At 36.6% G+C, this 17,770-nt stretch overlaps 1 long non-coding RNA gene across 1 annotated transcript; it reads right to left on the minus strand.

Moving 5' to 3' along the window:
• Window positions 1-10,092: 10,092 nt before the first annotated feature.
• LOC142179559 (uncharacterized) lies at window positions 10,093-16,149 on the minus strand. Its single transcript, XR_012708060.1, has 2 exons — window positions 15,530-16,149; window positions 10,093-10,429 (listed from the first exon to the last, which is right to left on the minus strand). It is a non-coding gene; the product is annotated as an uncharacterized LOC142179559 (long non-coding RNA).
• Window positions 16,150-17,770: the final 1,621 nt, after the last annotated feature.

The raw sequence follows: 17,770 nt of genomic DNA on the forward strand, positions 1-17,770 counted from the left end.
TGGGTTTAATCCTGAGGACTTATCCATTCTTGTTACCTTCTCACTCGCCCTTTATTATCCTTACTTTTGTCTTCTAGAACCTTGTCGCTTCATCATACAATGGCTTGCGACCTACACAACTCTATTTATATTACCTTCAACCTTTTAACTTGCTTGCATCATAGATTTCCTTAAGTCATTCTGGGACATCAAGCGAGTCATCATATTGTCTCTAACTCTTCTTTACTTTCTTAATTAGCCTCCTCGATACCTAGAAACCATAGGATATGAGATATGTCACTGACTATGCCGCTATCATTCCTGGATATTGAATCCTAGCACTTCTAGCCTTCTATCCGAAGTATGAACTATTCACATATTCTGCCTTTGAGTATCTCATATGTTGTTCACCTTTACCTTTCTTACCTTAAAATCTCGCATCGTATATTCTATCTCTTTCATGACCTCCCTTTCACATAGGTAAAATTCACGTCTATAACTTGAAGCTCTATTATAATTGTTACACCTCTGGTGCATACACAAACTAGTGGGAGTTCATACTGACTTCTTGTGAGGCTGATACTCTTCAGTTGGATTCATCATAGGACTATTATAAAATATGGCTACTGTACTATCTTTCTTATACCTCTACTACTTAAGAGTGATCCTGAGGTCTATAATTCTCTTAGTCCCTCCTGTTTTTCTTAGTTGATATAACTCTTTAGTCTCCTCTTCTTGCTGATCAGCCTCTATGTAGGCTTAAGATATCTTCCGACCTAAGGCTCCTGGTATTAATTATTACTTTAGCCTTTCATAGGCGCTAAGGGATATTCATGATAAAATCCTTTAACAATTCAGTCATTCATCTATGACCTAGGCTCAATTCTTTCTTTTAACGTATACCAGAATCTTCTACGGTTGTATATCATGCATGCATAAAACTCTGAACCCTTAAGTGAGTTCGTAACGTAACCAACTCTGGATCATTGATCGAATAATTTCTTTCATTCCATTTTAGCTTTCTTTCAATGTAAGTTATTACTTTTTCTGGTCCTTCTGCCCCCTTGTTGTGTCCATACTTAGCTCATCTTAGTGCCTATACATGCTAGAGTTTTCATGCAACTCATATGATCTCGAATATTACTTTTAATTTTACTTTCTGTTCATTAGTCATGGTAGGTGCCACTTTCCTTATGGAGGACGTACAATGTTTTTGTGAAACTTGTTATTACAAGACCATTTCTTCTTTAGGTCACTGTACTTAGGTTGAAGCCTTCTTCCTTATTTCCTCAGCTAGTCTTTCACTGTAGCACTTAGGGAGGATCCTCTGACTCTTGTAAAGGTGCGAGCTAATTATATCGTTTTCCCGATAGAATTTTTGATGTTCGTGCTCACTTGTACTTATCCTTAGTTAATTCACTATATTGGGTTTTACTATCTTTATCTTACATGACCTGTTGTCTTGTCTGTATCCTCTTGACTAGCCATAACTAGGCTCTTCCTGAATCAACAACTAATTAGTCGTTGGCCCATTCTCATCTCAATATTTCTTGTAACATTTCTTAGGTTATTTCCTTTGTCTTAACTTACATCTCGTACTGGCTCCTTATTTATTAATAACAGCTCGGGAAGGAACCTTTACTTTCTCTCATTGACGTCGTGTTTGCACAATATTCTTGAATCGTAGCGTATTTATAAGATTTGGATAGGTGCCATCTCATTCTTCTTTCATTTATCGCATTCTTCCTTTATCATTCCATAGTCACTAGAACCACTTAATTCTGACTTAATGTCACATCACTCCATATTCCCCCCTTTAAGGGTATATTAAGAGCTGAAGCCACGAGGATCTATCTATAGATGTTTTAACTCTTCATAGTTGGCATCGTTTCACAACATCAATGATCCTTACTCGCCTTGCGGCAATCCTTCTGTACCAAGGATGACAAATTCCCTTACTCGCGAGATGACACTTAATGTAACTGGTACATACAGTCCCTTAAGCTTAACTTTGCTAACATTGCTTGCTTTAGAGAAGCGTCTTCCTGAATGATCATTCTCTGAATTTCTCATGAATCTTCTTCTATTGTCCGTCCTATTATTGTCAGAACGCGATCTGAAATTCTCATGATGCTGACTATTATCAAATCACTCAGTCCCTAATTCATATTTAGTTTATCTTGTTCACCAATCCATATTATTTTCTATTAATCTGATGTCTAATTTTTCCTTCTGTTAATCACGTTAGAGTTGCAAACTTATTTCTCGAAATGAGGATATGACTTTATGGCCTATATTCTTTTTTTGTCTCAAGGCCTGTCATCTTTTGTCTTTTCCTTCACTTGACTATAAACTCTGTAATATTGTCATCATTTTTTTGACCTACCGTTGTCATCCGTGTATCATATCTTACTCATAATGCTTTATTAACTCTCTTCTTATCTCCTGCTAATTATCTATGTTTACTGTTTTACTCTGAAAACTCGAACAAAACATTCTTTTGCTTTTGGCTCCCCTTGCTCCATCCCTTGGCTCTTCCATTACAGGGGGCGGGAGCCACACTAAGGTAATATTTATTCCTTCAAGGATTCCAGTGCTTATATTTAGCCTTAATATTTTAGGGTGCACCATCAAGGTGTCTCACGAGGAGATCTATTAGCGCATTTGCAATTTCCTTCAGAAATGTCAACTAAAGCAAACAATCCATTCACTATTTTGGGCCACTCTAACCCCATCCATATCGTGATATCCCGTCCTCTTCTTAATCTACACCTGTTAGCCCCCAATATGGTATAACTGAGATGGGTATAGCCAATTATACATATCTCTGTTACTATTGAGGATAACTCACAATGCTTATATTTTTCTGCTAGAACTGTAATACTGATAATCTTCATTAACTGGGTGCCTCGTACCCTTCTTCATCTTGCTTCCTTTGCTTGTTGAAACTTGTATTTATCTTTTTAATATCTTGTTTTCTTTCACTATAAATGTGGATAGACATTCTTTCCTTAAGGCTTCTTATTAGGGAGCTTACACCTTTCAATACACTCGTGATTCGCTAAAAACCTCACATTTACTTATCATAAACAAGATGCAAAATCGAGTTCCTCTAATCAACAATTCCACAGCTATATCTCTTATCGATCGTCTTTTTAAATGTAGGCATCGTCTTATTATGAATAGAAGTTCGGGACTTGAATTCTTATAAGTGAGCTCTACCACACGATCTAGAGTAAGAAGAAAGAGTGACAGTCCTAAATGCCCTGTAGCCTCCTGCTTATAAGTGTGGTGCACGACACACCCACAAATAAGACTCTACTAGACACGGCTTGTAGACTCCCTAGGACTGAACTGCTTTGATACCACTTTTGTTACGATCCAAACCGATGGGACACGACGGGCACCTGGTACCTTACTCAACCGAGTACCAACGTAACGTATCTTTCTTATTACATTATTATATACACATGACATACAGGCCTAATAGGCCAACATGATTTTTTATAAATTCAAAACATAGGCCAATCAGGCCATACAATCCTTTATATACATGACATATGTCTACAAGCCTCTAAGACTACATAAATATCATAAAGTTCGGGATAGAGTCCCGCCTTACCAAATAATACACGTCTAACTCATACTAACCAAACGAGCAACTCCGAAGTAAATAAAGCGCACCAATATCTTCCACTGAGATAATAGCCTACTTGGAGGGCTATTGACCTGTCTATCGGGACCTGCAGGCATGAAACGCAACGTCCCCAAGTAAAAGGGACGTCGATACGAATAATGTACCTAGTATGTAAGACACATAAATAATTACATAAGAGACATAGAAGAAATATAAAGTACATGACTTAACCTGTAAGTCTGGATAACTCTGTAAATCATAAATTACTTTTAGCATCATGCACATGCGTATGAATGTCATGTCATGCATAGGTACATGTTTCATAACATCATCAGCCTCTGAGGGCATCCCATCATATCATATCGGCCACTGTGGACAAAACCATCATCGTATACCAGCTGATCAGGTGGTGGTGCGTATATAATGCCATAACCTTTTCATATCCCATATACATATATATACATACATATATACGCGTATATAACGCCATTTGAATCATATTTCAGCCACTGTGGGAAACATCATCATCATATATCGGTTGATCAGGTGGTGGTGCGTATATAACGCTGTAACTTTTTCCAATATCCCATATACATATATTTACATATATACGCGTATATAACGTAATCTGGTCATGGGTTAATGCACATGAATGCAATGCATGAAAAGTACGTTAATAAAATCTTTCAGAATTTCATAAGACCATTTTGTCTTTGAGCAATATCATAAAGTAAACTTTTTTTTTCTCAACTTTCATATCTTTCTAAGACCCATGAACAGATGATAAAATATTATGACACACGAAAATTCAAGAACATAGATATCTCTAATACTTCTATGAATAGAGTCGTTCATGGAATTTCTGTATTTGCACGTTTCGTCTGTATGGTATGGATCAAGCCAAAAGAAAGAAGGGATAGCCTTAACATACCTGAGCCGATTCTCTTGACAATCTTCTAACACACAGCAATAGCGAAAATACATATCGGCAAGATCGGAGTAGGGAAAACCCCGTATGATATTCTTGGAAATTCAGGAGGGAACGGAAAAATTAAAGTTTCTAGGAGATAATGAGATATTCAGGAATGAATATCTTTAATGCCAATCACTGTACGGCTACAGAAACGAGATAGGGGATAGAAGAATACAAACAAAACATCAAGGAACAAGGAGGTGAGAATGTTGAACAAAACTGAAACACAAATGAAGAAAGAACAATGAAAATCTGTGGAATGAAGTGAAAGCCATGATGGAAAGAAAAGGTAGAAGCCCGTTGTTCTACAGGTTAATACATGTGTCAATGGAAAGATAAATTGTTACTAATTCGAATCGTAACGTAAGTTTCATGTGTGTAGAAAAGTCAAACATGTGTTTGTTACTAAATATGGCCACATTTCCATCAAAGTAGTGAGTCACTTTAATTAGCACGGGGGCTGCCATGTTTTTTGGATAATTGCAATTAATTAATTAGGTATTGTTACGGTAATTAATCAATTACCCGTAAACTTAAGAATTATTCCCACTTATTTAAAATATTACTCACTTTTCACATAACTTATACACCTTACTATCATGATCATGTGGTAACTTGTATGGTACGTCGTATCATACTAGTTCATAATTATCGGGCATTTTAGCTCAGACAGTATTTTATCCCAAAATGCCAAACTTTGGCAAAATTTGTTTTCTTTGACTTGCTCCCCTTTTCACCTTCATAAATTTACTAATCACTTGTGAAATAGCAAAATTCTTATAATTTCCAAATAATCTTTTCCTTGGACTGATGTCAATTACCTTACGACAAATTCAACATACAATACTGTATGGTGCAACACTGTCGTAACATATTACTGCAAAGCGCAACATCACCGTAATGTAATACTACAAGATGCAATACTGTCGTAACTTATTACTGCAGGACGTAACATCATCATAATATATTACTGCAGAGGGTGACATCATCGTAACATATTACTGTAGAGCATAACATTGTCGTAATATAATACTGCAGGACATAATATTGTAGGGTATAACATCATTCCCCCCTTTGAAACATTCATCCTCGAATGTTGACTGATGCTCTTATCATTTTCGTATCTTATAGCTCTTGTGAATACATTAATACTCTTCTTCCCATTCAAGCAGCTGTTCTGTGAATAAATCCAAAGTCTAAAGTATTCCCCCCTTTAGACTTTTTGCTCATATCATGACCTATGGTCGAAATCTTCCTAATCTTGCAACTTATGTTACCTTCAATCATACAACCTGTATAACCCTAGCTTTGTAGGTGCACTTATGCGATTCATCTCCTTTTTCCTTTTATATTTTAATCAATATCTAGGCCTTACTTTGTATGTACAAGGCTTAATAGGATGCCTCTCTGGGCCTCTATAGGTATATTGAAGTCCTTTGCTCGATACGTTGTTGGATTTACGAATATTGCTATATCTTTTCGCATAGGTCCATTTAACCATCCGTATGAATTTACTGCCACATCTCTTACTTTAATTTATCATTGCGGAGGTCTGCTACCAAGTCTCAGCTTACTCTCGTTGCTCATTCCATATGTATAAATTTAAGTCCTTTAATACTTCCTCATTACTGTTCATCTTTAGAATGACGGCCTAATCTTATCTCATACTTTATAACTTTTGTCCATCCATTATTGATTCACCTCAATATTGATCTATAATATACCACTGATAACTTAACCTTTTATGTAATATTGCTGCTAGGATTCACATTTTTTCGGGGAACGTCTGAAATGATTAGATTGATCTACCTGGGGCGATACCCTGCTTTCATAACCATACCTCACAGCATCCCAATGCGATTCAACTTGCGTGGGTACTTTAATCCTATCCAATTCATAAGATCGGTTTCTTTTCTTCATTGAATCATTACTCAATCGGAGGTCCAAACGTCATCGTTTATCTATCACAATTACACCCTCATTCTATTACCAGAGTGGCATTCTAAATACTATTAGTCTTAGATTCCTTTGAGTTCATTCAGGCAATAGTGAGCTTTGTGTAATTTAGAGAAACCATATGCTCTTCTTGTTTTCATGAGTTTAATCCTAAGGACTTATCCATTCTCGTTACCTTCTCACTCGCCCTTTCTTATCCTTACTCTTGTCTTCTAGAACCTTGTCGCTTCACCATACAATGGCTTGCGACCTACACAACTCTATTTATATTACTTTCAACCTTTCAACTTGCTTGCATCATAGATTTCCTTATGTCATTGTGGGACATCAAGCGAGTCATTGTATCGTCTCTAACTCTTCTTTACTTTCTTAATTAGCCTCCTCGATACCTAGAAGCCATAGGCTATGAGATATGCCACTGACTATGCCGCTATCATTCCTGGATATTGAATCCCATCACTTCTAGACTTCTATTCGAAGTATGGACTATTCACATATTCTGCCTTTGAGTATCTCGTACGCTATTCACCTTTACCTTTCTTACCTTAAAATCTCGCATCGTATATTCTATCTCTTTCATGACATCCCTTCCACATAGGTAATATTCATGTCCTTAACTTGAAGCTCTATTATTATTGTTACACCTCTGGTGCATACACAATTCAGTGGGAGTTTCATACTGACTTCTTATGAAGCTGGTACTCTTCAGTTGGCTTCATCATTGAGTTATTATAAAATATGGCTACTTTACTATCTTTCTTATACCTCTACTACTTAAGAGTGATCCTAAGGTCTATAATTCTCTTGGTCCCTCCTGTTTTGCTTAGTTGATGTAACTCTTTAGTCTCCTCTTCTTTCTGATCAGCCTCTATGTAGGCCTTAGATATCTTCCGACCTGCGACTCCTGGTATTAGTTATTACTTTAGTCTTTCATAGGCGTTGAGGGATATTCATGATAAAATCCTTTAACACTTCAATCCTTCATCTATGACCTGGACTCAATTCTTTCTTTTAACGTATACCAAAATCTTCTACGGCTGTATATGATGCATGTATAAAACTCCGAACCCATAAGTGAGTTCGTAACGTAACCAACTTTGGATCATTGATCGAATAATTTCTTTCGTTCCATTTTAGCTTTCTTTCAATGTAAGCTATTACTTTTTCTGGTCCTTCTGCCCCCTTGTTGTGTCCATACTTAACTCATCTTAGTGCCTATACATGCCAGAGGTTTCATGCAACTCATATGATCTTGAATATTACTTTTAATTTTACTTCACATTCATTAGTCATGGTAGGTGCCACTTTCCTTATGGAGGACGTACAATGTTTTTGTGAAACTTGTTGTTACAAGACCATTTCCTCTTTAGGTCACTGTACTTAGGTTGAAGCCTTCTTCCTTATTTCCTCAGCTAGTCCTTCACTGTAGCACTTAGGGAGGATCCTCTGACTCTTATAAAGATGTGAGCTTATTATATCGTATTTCCGATAGAATTTTTGATGTTCGTGCTCACTTGTACTTATCCTTAGTTAATTCACTATATTGGGTTTTACTATCTTTATCTTGCACGACCTGCTGTCTTGTCTGTATCCTCTTAACTAGTCATAACTAGGCTCTTCCTGAATCAACAACTAATTAGTCGTTGGCCCATTCTCATCTCAATATTTCTTGTAATCTTTCTTGGGTTATTTCCTTTGTCTTAACTTACGTCTCGTACTGGCCCCTTATTTATTAATAACAGCTCGGGCAGGAACCTTTACTTCCTCTCCTTGACATCGTGTTTGCACAATATTCTTGAATCGTAGCGTATCTATGAGATTTGGATAGATGCCATCTCATTCTTCTTTCATTTATCGCATTCTTCCTTTACCATTCCATAGTCACTAGAACCACTTAATTCTGACTTAATACCACATCACTCCATATTCCCCTCTTTAGGTGTATATTAAGAGCTGAAGCCACGAGGATCTACTTATAGATGTTTTACCTCTTCATAGTTGGCGTCGTTTCACAACATCAATGATCCTTACTTGCCTTACGGCAATCCTTCTGTACCAAGGATGACAAATTCCCTTACTCGTGAGGTGACACTTAATGTAACTGGTACATACAGTCCCTTAAGCTTAACTTTTCTAACATCACTTGCTTTAGGGAAGCGTCTTCCTGAATGACCATTCTCTGAATTTCTTATGAATTTTCTTCTGTTGTCCATCCTATTATTGTCGGAACGCGATCTGAAATTCTCATGATGCTGACTATTATCAAATCACTCAGTCCATAATTCATATTTAGTTTATCTTGTTCACCAATCCGTATTATTTTCTATTAATATGGTGTCTAATTTTTCCTTCTGTAAATCACGTTAGAGTTGCGAACTTATTTCTCGAAATGAGGATATGACTTTATGGCCTATATTCATTTTTTGTCTCAAGGCCTGTCATTTTTTGTCTTTTCCTTCACTTGACTGTAAACTCTGTAATACTGTGATCATTTTTTTTGACCTACCGTTGTCATCCGTGTATCATATCTTACTCATAATGCTTCATTAACTCTCTTCTTATCTCCCACTAATTATCTATGTCTACTGCTTTGCTCTGAAAACTCGAACAAAACATTCTTTTGCTTTTGGCTCCCCTTGCTCCATCCCTTGGCTCTTCCATTACAGGGGCGGGAGCCACACTAAGGTAATATTTATTCCTTCAAGTCTTCCAGTGTTTATATCTAGCTTTAATATTTTAGGGTGCACCATCAAGGTGTCTCACGAGGAGATCTATTAGCGCATTTGCAATATCCTTCAGAAATGTCAACTAAAGAAAACAATCCATTCACTATTTTGGGCCACTCTAACCCCATCCGGATCGTGACATCCCATCCTCTTCTTAATCTACACCTGTTAGCCCCCAATATGGTATAACTGAGATGTGTGTGGCCAATTATACATACCTTTCTTACTATTGAGGGTAACTCACAATGCTTATATTTTTCTGCTGGAACTGTAATACTGATAATCTTCATTAACTGGGTGCCTCGTACCCTTCTTCATCTTGCTTCCTTTACTTGTTGAAATTTTTATTTATCTTCTTAATCTCTCTTTGTCTTTCACCATAAATGTGGATAGAGATTCATTCCTTAAGGCTTCTTATTAGGGATCTTACACCTTTCAATAAACTCATGATTCGCTAAAAACCTCACATTTACTTATCATAAGCAAGATGCAAAATCGAGTTCCTCTAATCAACAATTCCACAGCTATATCTCTTATCGATCGTCTTTCTAATTGTAAGCATCGTCTTATTACGAATAGAAGTTCGGGAGTTGAATTCTTATAAGTGAGCTCTACCATATGATCTAGAGTAAGAAAAAAGAGTGATAGTCCTAAATGCCCTGTAGCCTCCTACTTATAAGTGTGGTGTACAACACACCCATAAACAAGACTCTACTAGACACAGCTTGTAGACTCCCTAAGACAGAACTGCTCTGATACCACTTTTGTCACGACCCAAACCGATGGGCCGCGATAGGCACCCGGTACTTTACTCAACCGAATACCAACATAACGTATCTTTCTTATTATATCATCATAGGTAAGTGACATACGGGCCTAATAGGCAAACATGATCCTCTATAAACTCAAAACATAGGCCGACTAGGCCGTACAATCTTTTATATACACGACATATGTCTACAAGCCTCTAATAGTACATAAATGTCATAAAGGTCGGGATAGAGTCCCGCCTTTCTAAACAATACACGTCTAAATCATACTAACCAAACGAGCAACTCTGACGCAAATGAAGCACACCAACATCTTCCGCTGAGCTGATAGCCTACTTGGAGGGATCTCAACCTGTCTATCGGGACCTACGTGCATGAAACGCAGCGTCTCCAGGCAAAAGGGATGTCAGTACGAATAATGTACCTAGTATGTGAGGCACTTAAATAAAAACATAAGAGACACGGAAAAAATATAGAGTACATGAATCAACCTATAAGTCTAAATAACTTGTAAATCATAAATTACTTTTAGCATCATGCATATGCGTATGAATGTCATGTCGTGCATAGGTATATGTTTCATAACATCATCAGCCTCTGAGGGCATCCCATCATATCATATCGGCCACTATGGATAAAATCATCATCGTATACCAGCTGATCAGGTGGTGGCGCGTATATAATGCCATAACCTTTCCCATATCCCATATACATATATATACATACATATATACGCGTATATAACACCGTTTGAATCATATTTCAGCCACTGTTGGCAACATCATCATCATATATCGGTTGATCAGGTGGTGGTGCGTATATAATGCCGTAACCTTTTCCCATATCCCATTTACATATATTTACATATACACGTTTATATAACACTATCTGGTCATGGGTCAATGCACATGAATGCAAAGCATGAAAAGTACATTAATAAAATCTTTCAGAATTTCATAAGACCATTTTGTCTTTGAGCAATATCATAAAGTAAACTTTTTTTTTCTCAACTTTCATATTTTTCTGAGACCCATGAAAAGATGATAAAATATTATGACACACGGAAATTCAAGAATATAGATATCTCTAATACTTCTATAAATAGAGTCATTCATGGAATTTGTTTATTTGCACGTTTCGTTCGTATGGTATGGATCAAGCCAAAAGAAAGAAGGGGTAGCCTTAACATACCTGAGCCGATTTTCTTGACAATCTTTTAACACACGGAAATAGCGACAACACGTATCGGCAAGATCGGAGTAGGAAAAAATCCGTATGATATTCTTGGGAATTCAGGAAGCAATGGAAAAATTAAAGTTTATAGGAGATAATGAGATATTCAGGAATGAATATCTTTATTGCCAATCACTGTACGACTACAGCAACGAGATAGGGGATAGAAGAATACAAACAAAACATCAAGGAACAAGGAGGTGAGAATGTTGAACAAAACTAAAACACAAATGAAGAAAGAACAATGAAAATTTGTGGAATGAAGTGAAAGCCATGATGGAAAGAAAAGGTTGAAGCCCGTTGTTCTACAGGTAATACATGTGTCAATGGAAAGATAAATTGTTACTAATTCAAATAGTAACGTAAGTTTCATGTGTGTAGAAAAGCCAAACATGTGTTTGTTACTTAATATGGCAACATTTCCATCAAAGTAGTGAGTCACTTTAATTAGCATAGGGGCTGCCACGTTTTTTGGATAATTGAAATTAATTAGGTATTGTCCCATTACCCGGTAATTAATCAATTACCCGTAAAATTGAGAATTATTCCCACTTACTTAAAATATTACTCACTTTTCGCATACCTTATACACCTCTTTATCAAGACCATGTGGTAACTTGTATGGTACCATGTATCGTACTAGTTCATAATTATCGGGTATTTTAGCTCGGGCCGTATTTTATCCCAAAATGCCAAACTTTGGCAAAATTCGTTTTCTTTGACTTGCTCCCCCTTTCACCTTCATAAATTTACTAATCACTTGTGAAATAACATAATCCTAATAATCGCCAAATAATCTTTTCCTTGGACTGATGTCAATTACCTTACGACAAATTCAACGTACAATACTGCTGGGTGCAACACTGTCGTAACTTATTACTGCGAAGCGCAATATCACCGTAATGTAATACTACAGGGTGCAGCACTGTCGTAATTTATTACTGCAGGACATAACATCATCATAATATATTACTGCAGAGGGTAACATCATCGTAACATATTACCGCAGAGCATAACATTGTCGTAGTATAATACTGCGGGACATAATATTGACGTAATATTGAGGGGTGTAACACAAGCACTGCCCTATCTTTCAAATGGATGTTTAGAATGCTTTTCTGAATGGAGATCTTGAAGAGTAAGTTTACATGAATTTTTCCCAAGGATTTAGTAGCTAGGGGGAGTATAAGGATTGTAGGCTACTTAAATCTTATGGGCTTAAGCAGGCTTCTAGGCAATAGAATGTGAAGCTATCTCAAGCCTTGTCTTCATCTGGTTTTAAACAAAGAAAGCGTGACTATTTTTTGTTTACTAGAAATGTGGATAACACATTTGTTTTGATTTTGGTCTATGTAGATGATCTAAAGGAAATTAAAAATGCACAAAAGTCTCTGCATCAACACTTCAAAATAAAAGAACTTGGAGAAGTCAGATATTTCTTAGGCATAGAATTTGCTAGAGCAAAAGAGGGAATTCTTATGACTCAAAGAAAATATGTATTAGAGATGATTTCTGATGCAGGTTTGGCAAGTTCTAAGCCTAAAGAGACAACAATGGAGTAGAACTTGAAGCTGATAAGCACTGAGTTTGATACTTTCACAGACACAAGTAAGGGAGATGAATCACTGGAAGACAGTGGGAATTATTAAAGGCTCATAGGAAAGCTTTTGTATCTAACAATAACAAGGCCAGATATCTCATATGCAGTGTACTCACTAAGCCAATTTATGCAGGCACCTAAGAAATCTCACTGTGAAGCAACATTCATGTAGTAAGGTACATCAAGAAGCAACCAGGGTTGGGGCTGTTAATGTCAAGTGACAACAATGAAGAAATAGAAGCATTCTGTGATTCAGATTGGGCATCATGTCCTATGCCAAGAAAATCTGTTACTGGATGTTGTGTTAAACATGGGATTTCAACCATATCCTGGAAAGCTAAGAAGAAGCATATTGTATCTAGAAGCTCAGCTGAAGCTGAGTATAGGAGCATGGCACACACAGTAGCTGAAGTTGTGTGGTTGAAATGTCTATTGGAATAGCTGAGTGTAAATCTAAAGCTGCCCATGAAGTTGTTTTGTGATAATAAAGCAGCATTGCAAATTGTTGTAAATCCTATGTATTATGAAAGAACAAAACACATAGAAATAGACTGCCATTTCATCCGAGAGAAGATTCAAGGAGGGATGATCAAAGCACTAGGACATCAGCAATATGCAACATTAATCTCTAAGTTGGGAATGAAAGACATTTTTTCATTCTCAACTTGAGGGGGAATGTTGAAATTAGAAGTTGTAAATAGTTGTACATCTCTGTATTTATGTAGTACTCTTCTAGAAGGTGATTAATTAAGGAAGTTAGTAGATGATTAGTTATGTTAATTAGTATAATAAGGGGTGTACATTTCATTTTGCAGCTAAGTAAGCAACATAAGAAACGATTTTCTCATTTTCTAGTTTCTTTCTCTCTCTAACGTTCTCTCTATTATTTCTCTTGCTCGAGCTCACTAATGGCGGAGCCTAGGGTTAGATTTCAACCAAAAATAATAGGGAAAGGTAAATTAGCCCAGGAACTGTAAGAAAAGGAAACTTATAATACGGCATAAAAAGTTCCTCGACAGTCGACAATGAGGTTCTACTAGTTTTTACACCTAAGGCATGCTTTTGATATCTTGCATATTATTGGTGATAGACTGTGTCACACCTCCTTTTTCCTTCAAACCCATAATGGGTATAAATATAAGAGAGTTTTTCCAATTAAAGGACAATCGAAACGGGATTTGTTTATTTACAGATTTAGAGTCGCCAGTTGGGATAATTTTATGGTGTCCCAATTCACTGGTTTAAAATCCCGAATCGAGGAAAGTTGACTCTATTTACGATCTGCGAACACAAAAATCCGGGTAAGGAATTCTGTTAACCCGGGAGAAGGTGTTAGGCATTCCCGAGTTCCGTGGTTCTAGCACGGTCGCTTTGATCATACTTGGCTTATTAAAATTGTTTAATTACTTGTTTTAGAACCTATGTGAAATTATCTTTCTACCGCTTTTAAATCATTGATTATTCGCAATTAAAGAATTGAGTTACGCGTACGTATACCCTTTTGTTTGGCGCGTCAAAAATTATGTCACGCAGACGTGTCCACAATTAATAACGCTTTGTTTATTTATTTAAGAAGAGTTTGGTTGAAGTTGCGCGAACGCATCCCTCGAGTCATTTTTAGAATTAAATTTGCAATTATGTTACGCGAACATATACATAATCACAATACTAGTCAAAATTGAGCCTAAAGCAAACTGTGGGTTTTCATAATTTGCTCAATTCCTAAGTTGAGATTATTGCAAATATCACGAATTTATAGATAAAAATTATTTTAGAAGAAATCAACTGACTAATGATCCCAAACCCAATGTAACTCCAAACCCCCAAAATTCTTTCATTCTAATTACCATCGATCGATACTTCGAATTTGAGATCAAATTATAAAACACACATGACTAACAAGAACAAGACAAAATTAATTAGTTATAAATAAAGCTAATAAGACAAAACTAGAAGCATAACAAAATATCATCTTATCCAATAAGCCCGTAAACATTGGCCCATATTTGTCTAGTTTTTCTACTCATTTTTGCTTATTATCAGATAATGAAAGGTCCACTGGATCCCAAACTAAAGGACATTAACAAATGGATATGAAAGCTCGTTTTCCATCCCAACAGAATTTGGACTAAGTCAGTAGCCTATTCAACTTTTCTCTTCAAGACTAATACTCACATAATTAATTGCGTGAGCTTGACACTGGAAATTACCAGATTTAAAGATAAACTAGAAGCTCGACAAATAGTAATAAAACATCACTTAGAGAAAAATCCCAAAAAAAAAGGTCCACTTATCGAAGGCATGGCAAAATTTTCCTTCTGTAATGTGAAAAAATCTCTTTATTTTGTTCTTTCTCTTTGAAAAAAAGGGAAATGATTAATTGACTTACTTTAATTAAATGGAAATGAAAAGTAAGACGTGATATTTGGCCACTGAAGATGTTTTGAGCTGCTAGAAGGAAACAACACCATCTCCTAAATTTCTTAACCAAGTTATATAAACAGAAGCTCTCAAGCACAGTAGTATCTAACCAATATCAGAAATTGATGAACACTCGAATCAGGTATTGACTTAACAATTAATGAAGGCAACATAATAACAAATATATAGATTTCAGGCTATTCAAAAAATAGTAGAAACAAAATGGAGACGAACCTTAATAATCGAAACCATATGTTTACTTGACAGAAATTCCAACCGCGTACAAAGCTTGAACACGAATCGACAATCAAACTTAAACAACCGCCACAACTACACCGGAAAAAACTCGAACAGAATCGGCGACTCGAAAGCTCAGCGGCAACCTCGAACACAGCAATCGGACAGCAAACTTGAAACCGTATACAACAAACCAACCTTAAATTTCAACTAAACCCCAGGATTGAAAACCGCAAACGAAAACTGAAATATATTTATGTATTTTTCGAGTTTGAAATAAAATTGGACTGCATTTCTTATCAAAGACCTAAAATGACAAAGCAGATAAGAGAAGTACGGAGACCAAAACCAAACTTAGTTCCCTTTTCGATTTCCCATTTTTCGTTTTGTGCTAGTTCCATTCTCTTTTGTGTATTGGTGTATGTTCTTCATGTAAGAGAGAGGTGAGGGAGATCTGCTGTTGGTCTTAGGTCTACGGTTTTATAAAATGATGGAAGATTTTGTACCTCTCCGTGGAAGATGAGGAGCGAAAAAGAAAGCAAAGGGGAAGCTGCACTATTTTTTGGGTATTCGCGATCTAAAAAATCTCCTCCCCATCCTTCTATATCTAGGTTTTATTAAAGGGTAAGGGATTTGGGTAGGTTAGAGTAATGGTCTTAGGAGTTATGGGCTTGAAAATTAGGGAATTGGGCCAAAGACTAAAAAAGATGGACTACAAGATTCATAAAGACGGGGTAAACCAACCCAAAACTAATTCCTCCTTCTAAAATTATATACAATTATAATATAAAATATAAAACTAATTTTAATTAATTGAACTAAACTATATTAAAATATGAAGCTATTTTGTATTTTCAAGATTATATATAAAAATAAAAATAAGCTACTATTTTTGTATATTTTTTATTTAAATTTATGAAAGAATGCGTAAACTAAAATATTTTGTAATTTTCATTTTTTGTGACGAAATAAAGTAAAAAAGTCAAAAATAGTTAAAATAGTTATATTAGGCCTAAACTAAATATTTACGTGCTAAGATATGGAAAATCTTGGGGAGGGTAAAAAATCACATGTCTACAGCTGCCTCTCTTTGACTGGAAAGACGAAGTATTTTCAGACAAAGAATGACTAGACAGGTTTTTTGACCCGACCTTTATTTGGAGAGACTAAAACTAAGAGAGAGGGGAATGTGACCGAGCTCTGGTATCTGAGCTGCCTACATATCCTTGGCGATAAAGGAATCAGACCACGTGTAGTTCAGAGATGAGTGAGATGACGGAGTATGCCGAGGTGGAGAGCCGGTCGAGGTGCCGCATCACGACCCAAATCCCGATCGTGATGGCGCTCAGCACACTACTAGGCAAGCCCGACCATTATTCAACACTTAACCCAATTTATCAAAAACAGCGGAAAGAAATATCAATTAAGCAAGATTAAAGTACTGAAGATTTTAACAAAATACACAATATAATCTCACTAGGACCCGGTGTCACGAATCTGAGCCTCTAGAATACAGAATATCATCCTAATACACGGTATATCCAAAGTCCGATAATGCGGAAATAAAGAGATAGATAGGAGGGAGAAGATCAATGGCTGCGAACGCCGTGCAGCTACCTCGATACTCCCAGAGGCTGGATCTGCTGATCAACTGGATCTACTGAGCCTGAGACTGTCCTGGATCTGCACACAAGGTGCAGGGAGTAAAGTGAGTACTCCGACCCAGTGAGTAATAAAAGTAACTACAGTCCGAAGATAAGAAAATCCAGTAAATACACAAAGTAAGCTACAATCCGAATATACAGCAACATATGGAACTGAGCAGCTAAACACCAGTATAAATACAAATACATGAATGCAATGCAATGCATATGATGGTACATTCCAGTACCCACTGCGGCGTGCATCCTGAGCCATCCATATTTATTTATCGTCGACGGCGCTCACTGGGGGTGTGTATAGACTCCGGAGGGGCTCCTACAGCCCAAGCGCAATATCTTGGTCAGTCATTGTTACCTGACCGGTCAGCCATTGTTACCTGACCAATTTATATCATACAGTGCCATTGTTACCACTGTTCAAGTATATCATCCAGTGTCATTGTTACCACTATTTCAAGTATATCACACAGTGTCATTGTTACCACTGTTTCAAGTATATCACACAGTGTCATTGTTACCACTGTTTCAAGTATATCACACAGTGCCATTGTTACCACTGTTTCAAGTCACTTTATAA

The sequence above is a fragment of the Nicotiana tabacum genome, chromosome 3, assembly GCF_000715075.1.
Source record: "Nicotiana tabacum cultivar K326 chromosome 3, ASM71507v2, whole genome shotgun sequence".
In the NCBI taxonomy this organism is placed as follows: domain Eukaryota; kingdom Viridiplantae; phylum Streptophyta; class Magnoliopsida; order Solanales; family Solanaceae; genus Nicotiana; species Nicotiana tabacum.